The sequence below is a fragment of the Pseudochaenichthys georgianus genome, unplaced genomic scaffold (genome assembly GCF_902827115.2).
Source record: "Pseudochaenichthys georgianus unplaced genomic scaffold, fPseGeo1.2 scaffold_412_arrow_ctg1, whole genome shotgun sequence".
Classification (NCBI taxonomy): domain Eukaryota; kingdom Metazoa; phylum Chordata; class Actinopteri; order Perciformes; family Channichthyidae; genus Pseudochaenichthys; species Pseudochaenichthys georgianus.
Genome location: NW_027262977.1, coordinates 20,714 through 35,574, shown reverse-complemented (window position 1 = coordinate 35,574; position 14,861 = coordinate 20,714).

Here is a 14,861-nt window from a genome sequence, read left to right as displayed (position 1 = left end):
CTGCAGAGCTCGCGGCATTCCTCTGTCCCAGATACGCCACACGGTCATAATAAATCCACGAACACCGTTATAACGCCTCGTGTGGACAGCATGCACACACCTCTCATCCCATAGGCGTGTACGCGCCTCATGATGAGAGACGGAGTGAAATGCAGCGTGTGGAAACTCCCTCGCAGCCCTTTTGCCTCACGGGCGGCGATGGCGTGGCCATGACGACCATTACGGCACATCACAGAGAAGCCTCTCCCCCCAGCAGTTCCATGGGATACAAGAAACACTCCTGTCATCCCAGAAACAGTGTCTTGCGCGGTTTTTACTCCGCTATTTTTCTAAATCTCGGAAAAGAACGGCGGAGTCGCCCCGTTGCTGTACAATCAATGTGTTTATTCGCACAGACAACAGGCCACGGCTATGGAAGCAGCCTACCTCAAATCGCCAGGGAGGAGTACGATATGCGCAGCTTCTGAACGCAGCCAGGCGGCTGCTGTTATGGGCGTGCATACACGTTGCTCTCATGAGTGCAATGTATATTCCCGGCGAATTGAACAGAGGGGCTCGCAGAGCGCAGCAGCCGTGTTATGCGAGGAGTACGGAGACTCAGACATGTGTCACGCACACTGGCGTCTCAGTGGGATTTGGATTTGGTGTTACGCGCACTAAGCAAAGCCCCATTTGAACCTTTAGACCAGGTTCCCCTTAAACTGTTGTCAGCCAAAGTAGTATTCCTTTTGGCTCTATCAGCGAAAAGGGTGAGTGATTTGTCTGCTCTCTCTGTGGCTCCGTCATGCCTCCGGATCCAAGGAGATGGCAGTTCAGCTGTTTTACGCCCTAACCCGGCTTTTATGCCAAAGGTCATCACAAGCTCTTTTAGAGTCGAGAGTGATCACCTTAGATGGCTTATTCCCCCCTCCTTACAGGTCCGAAGAAGCCGCGTCTCATCTCTTCTGTCCTTTGCGCGCGCTGTCCTGCTATGTGGCGCGCACGGCGGCCTGGTGCCGTTCTCAGCGCCTGTTTGTGCACTATAGAGAGCGCTCGATCGGGCAGCCTCTGTCTGCAAAACGGCTGTCACACTGGCTGTGTGAGGCTGTGTTACAGGCATATGTCTCCTCTGGGGTGGATACCCCGGAGAACATCAATGCGCACTCCACCAGAGGAATTTCCTCCTCCACGGCTTTGTACGGAGGAATGTCAGTGGAAGATATTTGCACTGCTGCATCTTGGTCTTCCCCCTGTTCATGTATTCAATTGTATTTGAGGGATGTCTCCCATTTCTCTCTGACGCACCCTGTACTGGGTGTCTTGTCAAAGTGAGTGACGTCAGGGATCCAGCCGTGCACTCTCCTGCCTGTCTGCACGCAGAGAGCTGCTGTTCGAACGGGGCCACAACCGGGCCGCAAACGACTGTTGGAGCTGCAAGTAAAGAGGGACGATAGCTGACCGTCCAGTGCGTTCCCACCATAGACTGTATATATAAGGTTCCCACGTCCCGCGGCGGGCAACGGACCACTACAGCTCCCCTTGTAGTGAGAGACTGTGCACCCCGATATCAGGCACAACACTGCTTTGCTCTGCAATTGATTTAGTGGTGTTGAGGGGAAAAAATAAATAAAGATTACAAAAGCATTATAATGGATAATTATAGATAATAGACAAAGAGGAAAGATGATAAATGTTAGTAATTTCCGATGTATGACATCTTATTGTGTTAAAAGCATTTCTTAATCGAATGTATACACTTTTATTCTACTGCGGTCAAGCCAACCCAGTCTCATAAAAAAACGTGTAATAACTACGTTGGTCCACAACGTAGGACGTAGTATTTCTACAAAAACGCCTCTGAAATTGTAAGATCCCTACGTTTTTTTTCACCATTCGTTCCAATGGCTGGCGTCTATGTCACGTGATCTTCAAATCTCTCCCTGCAGAAAAAAAAAACATGGCCGAACTTCGTTTTATTCTCGGTGTAAAATGCCTATTTTAAAGTTAGTTTGGCCATTAAAATGCGTTTTGATGTCATTTGATGCGAGAAATATGAGTTGTTATTTCAGATTATGTGTGCAGTGGATATACATGATCTTTAGTTTGCTAGTTATTACGAAGATTACTTCAGGAAATTGTGTCAATACAACGTTTTCATTGTTACCAAAGTGGTTGCTAGGGACGCTGCTATCGATGTTCATTACGACGCTGAAGTTGGCTTCCGATTCAGAGCATCCGATTCGGCAGTTAAGGGTAAAGTTAAGGGACATTTAATTTACAGCACTGAGCGAACAATCCTCCGTGTTTGAACCTCTTAAATCGCTGCATAGGCGATTTATTTGGACTGGATTATCCCAGAGAGTCTAAAGATTCTTTATAACACAGTTTGAGATTTGTGAAATCTTTATTCTATTTGTGAAAATACAAACATAGGTGGAAGGCTGAGGTTGCTGCAGCAGGCCAGAATCAGAGAGTGAACCTCCCAGCTGGGCAAGCCTTTATGCCTTCTTGAGGCTCCGCCTCTAGATGGGCGGGCACAAACAGGACTACACTCCCAGTACCTGCCAGAGGACAGCAAGGCAGGGAGCACAGACAGGCAGAAGGGGGGAGGGGTCGTCACAACATGTTCTTTTGTTTTGTTTTATTGTTTTGTCTTTTTATTTATTTAAGTATTCCAGTAATGTATGTTGCATGTTTTAATTTGATTGTATTTACTTATTTAAATGAAATTTGTTTTAGGTTCACTTATAAAATCTGTCCAGGGACAACAGATGAAAAATAGCCTCTTGGCTAAGTCTGGCACATTTACAGGAATGTTAATTAATGTGCACTGTCCCTGTTAAACAAATGAATAAATACATACAAATAAGTGTAAGCTCCTCATTTAGGTGATAATTCTTTAGCTACAAAGTTTTCGTATCTTAAATACTGTTTCATAGCAAACAAAAAAATGAGAGAGATGTTAAAGGAATTCAGGTTCATGAGATAAAGAAAAAGGCTAACCTTCAGTCTTTCATCCACTTTGAACAGCTTCTGCTGCTTTGTCCTAAAGCAAAATATGAATAGCAATTATTTTTCTGAGAGAGAAGACAGGATTACAATGAACCAACTTTCTCATACCATTGTTACAAAGTGTTATTTTCTAATCTTGCAATGTTTTTCACATTCCAAGCAATCCTAGTACTCAATATGACATACTGTAATTAGGCAAACAAAGCTTGTTGCTTAAAGTACACTTGAACAATGCTAGTTATAGACTATATTTAATTTCCTGTTGAAATGTTTTGCCTGCAACTGTAAATACATTACTGTAAGTTTATATAAGTATACCTACTTATCTGTTGAATTTGTATTTGGAACAAAAAATTATAATAAATTTCAGAAGTAAAGACTTTATTCTTCCTTAATTAGCTGTCCATACTTACCCGATTTGATGAGTGTAGGTCTAGTGGTTTCAGATCAGGACCTGGTCTAATGTGGTCTACATGTGAAAAAAGCACTGAAATCTCCCTTGTTTGTATTTTCACAAATAGAATAAAGGTTTCACAAATCTGAAACTGTGTTATAAAGAATCTTTAGACCCTCTGAGATAATCCAGTCCAGATTTCATGAGTGTAGGTATAGTGGTTTTAGATCAGGACCTGCTCTAATTTGGTCTACATGTGAAAAAAGCACTGAAATCTCCCTTGTTTGTATTTTCCACAAATAGAATGAAGGTTTCACAGATCTGAAACTGTGTTATAAAGAATCTTTAGCCTCTCTAGGATAATCCAGTCCAAATAAATCGTCTATGCAGCGATTTAAGAGGTTCAAACACGGAGGATTGTTCGCTGTAAATTAAATGTCCCTTAACTTTCCCCTTAACTGCCGAATCGGATGCTCTGAATCGGAAGCCAACTTCAGCGTCGTTTTAGGAGCTGTAGGTGTGTGTGGTACAGTGTGTGTGGTACAGTGTGTAGATGCGGCGGACAGACGGGTCTCAGTTGGTTTGGTGTCCTATGCTTACTTTTAATACTTGTAAATACAACTTTTGGCCGTAATTTCAATTCCCCATTTCAGCGACCAGAGAGAGGGGGTGGATATATCCAGTCTCTGATTGTGTTACCTTATTATGAGAGTGCTCTCATACTTGTTTGATTCTGAAATTGTATATATTTATATAAATATATGTGTGTAGGCCTATATGTCCGCATCTGTAGCCTGTTATTGTCTCATTATACCGCACTGCAGTGGCGTATTTAGGATTGTAGGAGATCGAACTATACCACAGTCTCCGGGGGAGCTGGGATTTATTTATTTTTTGCGGGGGGGGGGGGGGTAAATGCTGATCCGTGCATTCATAGCAACAGCACAGACATAGGCCTATTCAGAGCTATTTAATAGAAGAGTTACGACACCGGAAGTCCAAAAACGGTTATCGTCACGTGGTTCATGTGGACGAGGATCGTTCCCCGGAAGTTCATGGCGGGCAATGTGAATGCATTGATAACAGGAGATAGAACTACGATTTTTGGTAATTATTAGTGAATAAAGGTTTTGATTTGCAATATTTAAACAACAAATGGATATGTGTATGTATCAATATGTTTTCAAAAATAAAATCGAATTTGCTAATATTAAGTGATAATATTAGGATTAGTGTGAACAACTAGTTTACATGTTACTAACAGTGCCTTGGTTAAAGAGCCTGTTGCTGTTTATTTATAGCTTTGAATTCTTTCAAACCAATATTATCTTCTTAAACTTGTACGGTAGTCAGGAGCATCACTTTCTAATGTTTATTGATACATTTAGAGGGAGGGGATCTAAAGTAATGCTTTAAAATTCAGATTGGATTCATTTCTACCATTTTCTTAAATTCATGGTAGTTTCAGTAATCCCCTGGTAATTGAGGACACAAGTTATCTAAATGACTACTGTCGTCTTTATGGCTTTCAGAAAGGACAGGAGACCGACAGGATATGATGATGATGATGATGATGATGATGATGATGATGATGATGTTAAATGTGTTGCTTTAGGAACATCCATTGCAAATACATGGAATTCAATAAACATAGAAGAGCATATCATGCAGTTTGTCTGTGCCTTTTCCTCCGTGTTGTCCTGGTTTGCTGTGCTGCCTCCTAGTCGCCACCATGGTTTGCTGTGCTGCCTCCTAGTCACCCACCATGCTTTGATGTGCTGCCTGGGGATGCTCAAATCGCTCAGAGAAAGGAGTACGAATGTACGGCTTCCCCACTGACACAGAGCGGAGGAAAAAATGGCTGGCTCAAGTCAGCAGGAGCAATTTCACGACCAACAGCAACAAAATATGTGATTTATATACAAACACTGCATTTGCACTTTTTCACAAAACGAAAACCACACCATTGGGAAAGCTTCATGTTTTGTTTAATACAAAAAAACAGGGAAAGGCTTGAAAAACACTGAGAGTTGAGACTCAGGGTGCAGGGTGAGGGTCTCAGTGCAGGTATTCAGGCTCCATTGAATCCCCCTCTGGTTCTTGTGCTGAGAGAGGGAGCAACAGACAGGAGAAAGGGTTATACACACCTATATAGCACACCTATTGCCTTGGGGAGATAACGTGTTTACTTATATAAAACAGTAGTATTAAACGTACCTTGTGTTTTCACTCTCACTTAAGTCCCTCTCCCTTTGCCATCAATCCAGAATCAGCTGGGCTGCAACATTATACAGACAGGTAATAATCAACAGAATCACAAGGACACAATATGGCTCTGCTAAAAACACTCACTCTTACACGCACCAAAGTTATATTTATCTAATATTTAACTCCCTCCACCCCCGCATACAATCCCGTTTAGAAGCCCCTCTTCTCTAATTCAACATGTTGGACGAAATGACATAGAGAGAACGGAATGTACAATTAAAAGGCTGTTCAACGTGTGTTGCTAACTTGCTTCGGTATGCTAGCTTAATCTGTTATCTGTAAACGTTCCCTAAATCTACTAATTTAGGGATAATTAACTGACATCCTTTAATACACATGTTCATTTGAATCAGATGTACTGATAATATCCGCAATATACATCTTTAAACTTCTTCTTACCTTTAAAAGTCCGTCACGAACGGTGTATTATGCTGCAACTCCACAGCTCTGCCAGCCTTGGCGCTAACTTCCGGGGAACGATTGAGAGGCTCCACGATCCGCCATTGCTGTAAAAAAGTGGTCCATTGGAGTGAACGGAGATGTCGTAACTCTTCTATTAAATGGCTCTGGGCCTATTATAAAGAGAAAATCTGTTGCACACGGGGTGGTGCCACAGGTCTACATTTACATGAAACGTCCCGATGGATCATGTTCATGTCAACAGATTTCCCGAGCATGTATGGGCTACGCAAACTTCAATCAACTTGATAACTGGTCCAGCCAGCCGGCGGCCGCGGGACCACCGCAGCAACTTCGCCCCCCCCATCTCGAGCGGCAGGCAGGGAGAAAGAGGAAGAACAGGTGGGGTGGTCATCAGCATCATCATCTTCTTCCACATCTCCTTCGACCTCTACTATGGTAGTTGTATTCATCAAATTAAGTTCTCTTGGCTCGTCTTCTTGTGTCTCTTCAGCAGGGGCGGCGGGTGCTGTAACCAGGGGCGGACTGGCCATCGGGACATTCGGGACGAATCCCGATGGGCCGGTACTGAAGTGGGCCGGTCGGACGATGTGGGCCGGCCGGTAACCGGCAGGGCTCGACATTAAATGGCCCGCTGGCCCGGAAGCACTATTTAGACACCCCGGGCCAGCATAACGTACTTTCCACTTGCCCGCTCGGGCCACTAAAAACATAAAAATGTTTCCTGTGGTATTGGTATTTTGACTAGCAATTTAGTTAAATTGTTTCGTTTATCAACGCTACGACATAGCGTTCCGTGAGTCGGTTGTCGTAGTTGTTGTTGGGTGAAAAGCAAACAGCTGTTTGCTCCGGAGCGCAGCAGAAGCAGGCTCCGGTGAGCGGGAGCGTGCTGCTTCACTACAGACTATCGCGCCACCTAACCATTCGCCAAATGTTTTTAATACCAGCGGTAACCGGCCAAGCGCCGTGCAAAAAACAATCTTCAAATAAAAGAAAGTCACCGGAGGAGTTAAAGGAGAGTGTCAGGGAGTATGAGAAGAAGAGGGAGAGAAAGTTTCAGCCAGCTTGATCGATGCAGTTGGCTGCAGTGACGCGTCCTAAAACCCTTTTATAATCTATCGATTAGATTTATGATTCGAAAATTATAAAAGTAGGGTAGACATGTGGAGATTATCCGGCTGAACAAAACGTGCTTTTATCAAACAGGTTTGTTTTCCACAGACCTTATTTCCAGCTATTTTCCAAAAACCTTGTCGAGGGAACCAGCAGCTTACTTCCTGGTTTCAGGACGCGTCACTGGCTGCACCTCTCAATATGATGCCAATATAAACAAGGTCTTCTGTCGGCTCTGTACATCAATGCCGACCTATGCTGACAAGTAAGTGAAGAGTAGACAATATAAAGGTATTGGCAAAATGTCCCAGCAGTATAGGATAATGAAGGTTCTAATCAAATCTATTACATAGCCATTACATGTCTAACCAACACATCCTCACTCCCAGGTCGGCCTATGTTGACGTTATGTCAAGTCCCCTGCCGGCTTTTTCCAACGCAAGGGGGGGGGCCTTAGCGTCCATTTTCAACGCAAGGGGGGGGGGGGGGGGGCCTTAGCGTCCATTTTCAACGCAAGGGGGGGGGCCTTAGCATCCATTTTCAGCTTTCCGGGATGTCCATGTGCTTCTATGGACGCTCATGGAAGGCATTCGTTTGTGTCAACTGCCCTTAAAGGCAATGAAGACACTACACTACCCAGAATCCCCAGCTATCGTTTGGACTACACCATGTGCTCTGTTTGACAAACCCCGTGATAGTCCTCAAGCTCTGTGATTGGAGAGTGTGCTCCGAGGGTTACCGAGCCTCGAACAGCACTTGAAATGGGATGGAACCACGGCAGACTGTTCAAAACTGGATTTGAACGGGTCCACCGCGTCCCCCCCCCTCCCCCACCCCGTCCCCAGAACTACACATGCTGGCTATTCTGTTTCGCAACATGTTCTCTATGGCACGTCTCTACTGGGAGTTGTAGTTTTAAAAGACGTTTTCGTATTTCCCATAATAAGAAGTTGCCAGTATTAAACTGTGTACATCCCTGGAGGTTTAGGGGACAGGAAACACTCACATTTAAAACATATAATTAATAAATGGGTGAACATTGCTGGTGCCCATAATGGGCAGTATTAATATATATACCCACACGCCAGCTAAGGTCAGAAGAGCTTTATTTAACAGCTGGACTTATGTTTGTGACCCCTCCTGTTGTTAATTGATAACATTACATTACATTACATTAATTGATAAGCCTGAAACATGCACTTGTCAAGGTTCAGAGGCACATTTTGCAAATATGGCAGTAGCCATCGATCAGCTTAAGATAAGATATACTTTATTGATCCCAAGTTGGAACATTTGCATTACATCAGCATGTGTAACAGTTAAATATGCAGTGGTGTTTATTTGGAAATCATTTAGTATAATCACACAAATTCTTTTTTTTATATTTAACAATTCTGTGTTCTTTATTTATTGATTGTTCAATACCTGACAAGGCCGGAGATGAAATATCTGCATACATCATAAGAGTATAATACATTATGTATAATATCAGTTAAAATAAGTGCTTCAACATAGTTAACATTGCTGGAGGTATGCACACATATTGATAGATGTCTTGTAATGCACTGTTGAGGAACCTGCGACCCAAGTTTTTCATTCAGTGCAGAACTACACCATAGATGTGTAGGCCTATAATGTCAATAAACCTTAGAACATCTTGAAATCTTGAACGGGATGTGCAAAATAGTCATTATATACAGTCTTTAATTAACTATTAGTAGAGAATAACGAGTAATGAATATACTTTATAGGGATCCTATTAATATCTAATAATAAAAATAATGAAATTCAATAACATGCTTTAACCACCAGGTGTCTCTTTATATCATCTGTGCACCTTTATGGTGTAAATACAGCCTATCTACCAATTGGATCAAATATAAAAGTGAGCCGAATTAGTGTTGATACGGCAAGGAGACGTATTGTGTGAAAAGAAATGTAAGATGTTGTTTAATGGCTGATATATTTATGATCCACGTCACGTTTTCAGTTCCTCATGTTTGTCTTCTCATCAGGGCTCTATAATACAGAACTACGGCAGATATGTAATATTTAATGCAGCCGAACCGTGTATTACAATGCCGTTATGTGATGACTTTTCAAAGAGAAAAGCAAGCACACTCGGAATAAGGTATTATTTTATTTTTTTTTAAATGTTTTCGGTCTGTTTCCGGGTATTTGTTAATGACGATGTGCTGTGAGATGTGAGACTGGAATTGTACAGGGGGAAATAACGTATCTTTAGATGCGGATTTTTGTAAACTAATATGTTTGCGCTGTGGACCAACACTATACATTGGCGGGGAAGGGGGTGGTAGCAATAAAGATAACACCATTAAACAGTTACACAACATAACAGAAATAATATCGATAGCAGCGTCCCCTAGCAACCACCTTGGTTAACAATGAAAACGTTGGACGCAATTTCCTGAAGTAATCTTCGTAATAACTAGCAAACTAAAGATCATGTACATCCACTGCACACATAATCTGAAATAACAACTCATATTTCTCGCATCAAATGACATCAAAACGCATTTTAATGGCCAAACTAACTTTAAAATAGGCATTTTACACCCAGAATAAAACGAAGTTCGGCCATGTTTTTCTTTTTCTGCAGGGAGAAATAATAGCTGGGGATTCTGGGTAGTGTAGTGTCTTCTGCCATCCTTTACTCCGAAAAAAGATTTGTTTCTCCGAATCGAAGGGGAAAAATACAAAAGCATTGCACACAATTTAAACCAATCAATGTTGTGTAATTAACAAGAATAATCTGGTGTTTTTTAGTCGACGAGTAGTGCAGATATCACTGTAAAATCAATCGTCAGTAAGGGGAATATTTACTTCCGGGTGTACAATTCTCCGCTATCCAATGAGAATGGACGCTCACATTGCCTTTAAGGGCAGTCGACACAACGAATGCCGTGCTTCCATGAGCGTCCATAGAAGCACATGGGACATCCCGGAAAAGCTGAAAATGGACGCTAAGGCCCCCCCCCCCCCTTGCGTTGAAAATGGACGCTAAGGCCCCCCCCCCTTGCGTTGAAAATGGACGCTAAGGCCCCCCCCCCTTGTGTTGGAAAAAGCCGGCAGGGGACTTGACATAACGTCAACATAGGCCGACCTGGGAGTGAGGATGTGTTGGTCTAACTCCTAATGACAGGAAGGCAGAAAGTGCATTATACAAATAATAATAATAGCAGATATTTTTTAACAATGACCACAATATCATTATTTTAATAAACCAAATATGAACAATTGAGGAAAATGAGGAAGAACTGATGATTAAAATGTTGTAGTACAAGTAGTAATGTAGTTAGTGCATAAATGACTATTGCAACAAATGTGTTAATTTTCTTCATTATTAGTCGATTTTTTTTTTTGGACGAATGCTCCGGGCCAGTGGTTACAATGGTGGGGCCAGTGATAATACAAGTCCACCAGCCCGGAGGTAGACATTATTTACCCTTAATGTCTACCGCTAGTAAATTGTCTACCTCCCCAGTCCCCCCGACAATTTACTAGCGGTATTTACTAGCGGTATTTACTAGCGGAATTTACTAGCGGTATTTACTTGCGGTACCGCGGTGGGCCGGCGGTACCGAAGTGGGCCGGTCGAGAGTCCCGGGCTGATTTGTAGTCCCAGTCCGCCCCTGGCTGTAACTATATTTGTGTAACTGCATCCTGGTAAAATAAAAATATAATGTCTTTGACATTAGCGCTGCCATGCAGCCACCTGTGCCCTGTACCACGAAGCCAGTTCAACAGACCCTGGATATGCTTGAGTTATCTGAACTAACCCTAACAAACGAGATCTCGCTAAGCGGTACGGCGCTGGTTATCAACTCGGTAAATCAAGCCAGGGTTTCGCTCTCCAGCTGAGAAAGCGTTCACGTGAAAGGGGCGGGGTTAGCTACATTTGACCAATCACAAACAGGGACAAGTGTAAGGCAAGGCAAGTTTATTTATATAGCACTTTTCAACACAAGGCAATTCAAAGTGCTTTACAAAAAACGAAAGACATTAAGAAAATGTCATTTAAAATCAGTCATTCAAAAGAAAAGCTAATAAAATAAACATAAAAAGAAAAAATACATGGATAAAAGTTAAAGTGCAGTCTAAGATATGAACAGTTCAATTAAAAGCAGCGACAAAAAGAAAGTCTTCAGGAAGGAAGGAATAGGTGCCAACCCTCTGTATCTCCTTTGTGTGTTCAGCGATCTCCAGGAGGGTGGGCGAGGGTGAAAGGGTGAACGGAGTATCCTCAAAGGCGTTGACAGGGGTGACGGGGGGGTGACGGGCAGTGGAGACTCCTCCATGTGTCTCATAGGTCTCCCATAATCAGAACATTCCTCAGGCGGGTGCAGTGATAATTCTTCAGGGTTTTCTGTGCAATGTGTTGTGTCTTTCTCCTGTTTTGATTCCTCTTGCCGCTTGTCCTTGGCAGACGGAACAGATTGATGACGCAGGCAGTTGAATATGTTAGTACTGTATACTATAATAAATAGTTTTACAATACTGATACTGTAACTTACAATTATAGCAAAAAAGTTTCTATTTTACAATTGAAACACTATTACCGTAAACAAATATACAGTACTTTTTAAATGGCAGTGTTTTATTTTATAGTTAAAATACTATTACCTTAAACAAAAATACAATGCTTGGAAATTACTGTTTTATTTTACACCTATAATACTACTACTGTAATACCAAATAAAGTAAATGCTATTTACTGTGTTTCATTTTACAGTTAAAACACTATTACCGTAAACACAAATACAGTACTTGGAAGTTACTGTGTTTAATTTTACAGTTAAAACACTATTACCGTATACACAAATACAGTACTTGGAAGTTACTGTGTTTCATTTTACACTGTTACTGTAAATAAAAACTTGTAAATACTGTGATTACCTTTACAGTATTTTACTGGCAACAATTGACAAGTTACTTACTGTAATTCATTTTACAGTAAGTAACTTTTCAATTGCTGCCAGTTAAATACTGTGAATTTCACGGTACGTTTCTTACAGTGTACAGCAGCGCAGAATGGACAGAGGAAACATGATTGGGCCTCAAGTTTTTTGCAGTCAATATACATTCTCCTACAAACTTGGGATAGGAGGGTGAGTGAACAAGTTATCCATTGGTTGGAACCAAGCGGCAAACTCTGGGGAAGAGCCGGGAAGCCAATACGGAAGTGCCACACACTGCAGTTCATATATTGGCCGATAGGCGATGGCTGCAGAAAGGAGCAATTTCCATAGACCCCCATGTTAAAATGCCCAACTTTACAGCAGAAAAAAACATGTTTCTGTCCCTGGCTCCATACATTTTTATTATCGATATAGATAGATTCCACCTTCATGATTATGGATCTGTGAGTGAATTGTTTTCTAACACGACCCTTTTATTTATATTAGGTCTTAAAGTGTTTGCATTAATTAGGGCGTGGTCACGTTGATGGACACGCACATGCCTCACTGTCAGCTAACCGCAACTTGTCCACTCTGCTAGGCTACAACCATAGAGGCTACAACGTTAGTTAGTCATAGTACTGTACTTGACCCTTTAGCTTTAGCCGTGTTCGTGGTGATATACCAGACAATTAAGATGTCGTGCTGTGCGCTTGAATGTACTAACAGAACTTCCAAGAAGTCTACTCTCAGCTTTTTTCGGTGAGTAAAATGATAATATTATACATGTTAACCCCGTTAGCAGGTGTTTGTGTGCTTGTTAGCTTAGCTTGTTATGCAGCTTATTAGCCAGCTAAGGACGTACCCCTTTATACATGTGTATATATATATATATATATATATATACAGTTTAGTTTATGATTCAGCATTGGGTAAGACTTTTATAGTCTATGTCGCCCATAATGCTAAATGGGAGCAAATGTTAAAAGAGGACCCAATTATCCCAGTGGTGGCCGCCGGAGTCCGCCGCCGAAGCTAACCGGAGCCGTAGCTAGCCCTTTGCGGCTCCGTTAGCTTCGGCCAGCAGCGGAGCCCGGCGTTATAACTGGAGATCAAGGAATGCAGCGAAACGCGGACTTGGTTCGCCTGCAGCCCGCTATAGTATTAGCTAAAGAAATGATGTTGAACGAGGCTTATTAAGCTGAACATCGCCACAATTGTTCTGCTATGTATCGGTACTTATTTTATTTTCTTAACGTGTGAATGACAAGCATTAAGAATAACAACAAATAGCTATTTATCTTGCATATTATCTCGTTTGATTATGAATGTAACGTTTATATAGTGGAACTACACTGTTTTATCAAAACCACGCCACGCAGTAACTTGGTAGGCCCATGCATGTATTTCAGCAGGAAATGTGCAACCTAGATTACATTTACCAACACAGACTATATAGAAATATAGGTAAAAGTTGTTCATGCGTTATTAAGTGAATATGGCATTAACCCTCCTGTTGTCTTTGGGTCGGTTTTCATGTATTTTTGAATACAGGTTTCCTTTAGGTGATCCAGACAGGCTGGACCAGTGGGTGCTGAACATCCGGAGGAATACATGGACCCCCAACGTTTCTTCTCGCCTGTGCAACACTTTGAGAGTCATCCCTTCAGCCCGGACTCATGGGTACAGATCCTTTTAAAAAATAATAATAACTTGGATCCATTTGTGAGTGTAAATTGTTGTTACTAATTAAATACATGTTATACATCATACAATGCTAAATAATTGCTATGGCACAGCTTGCACATCAGTGATGAGTAATGTTCTTTTGATTAAAGGCCAAATTAAGATTTTGCCAGTTAAGTATAGAAACATAAAAATCGAATTTTTTTTGCAAACCATCACATTTCTCTTCAATTTATGCAAAGACTCTTTATCATAGATAGAGAATTGCCATTTCCCCCACATACTCTATGTTAAAAACAGATGAATTATATTACCTTTTTTACGTTATTTTAATAGCAACATTCATTCATCTGTTGTCATCTTATAACTTATTTATCTTGACAGCTATCACTGTAAAAAAAAAAAGATTTAATTTTACTATACAATATTTATCTTTACATTCTGTTCTTGCATATGTCTTATTATATGTATGTACGTGTATATAGATTTCTGCCTGCACTAATTTATTATTCTTAATTTAATTTTGAATTTCTTTTATTGTTTTATGTCTTATATAACTATGTTGCATTAAAATGCAAGATGTAACTTTCAATGTGAAATAGATCTGATTAAATAAAGAGTAAAGCACAATCTTAAATGTTGACAGTTATCATTTTCCTATGCTTATTGTTAATGTAGTGGTGTTATAAACAAAATGTTGTCGTAAAGGAAATTAAGATGTTTTTTATTGGTTGACAAAAGATTTAAAGTTGATGCTCACAACATGTGGGAACATTTATGGAGAAAAATGTTTCTATTGTAAAACAAATATTTATCTGCATACTGAACAATTTCAAAACTCTCTAAAAGGTATTATCTTGTGACGTTACAACCCTGTAGGGATTGTGGGTATTGCACTTCATAATTACATTCTATGGTATGCTTATGACATATTTGATGCCAACATACATGGGACTAGGGGAGACCTTCCTGTTGTTTGCATTGTCATGATAAATGACAGCATAGTATTCATTGTCAAGATGTTGTGTTTTTAAACTTGGGACTCTTTTCAGAGTGCTCCGGCTTGGGAA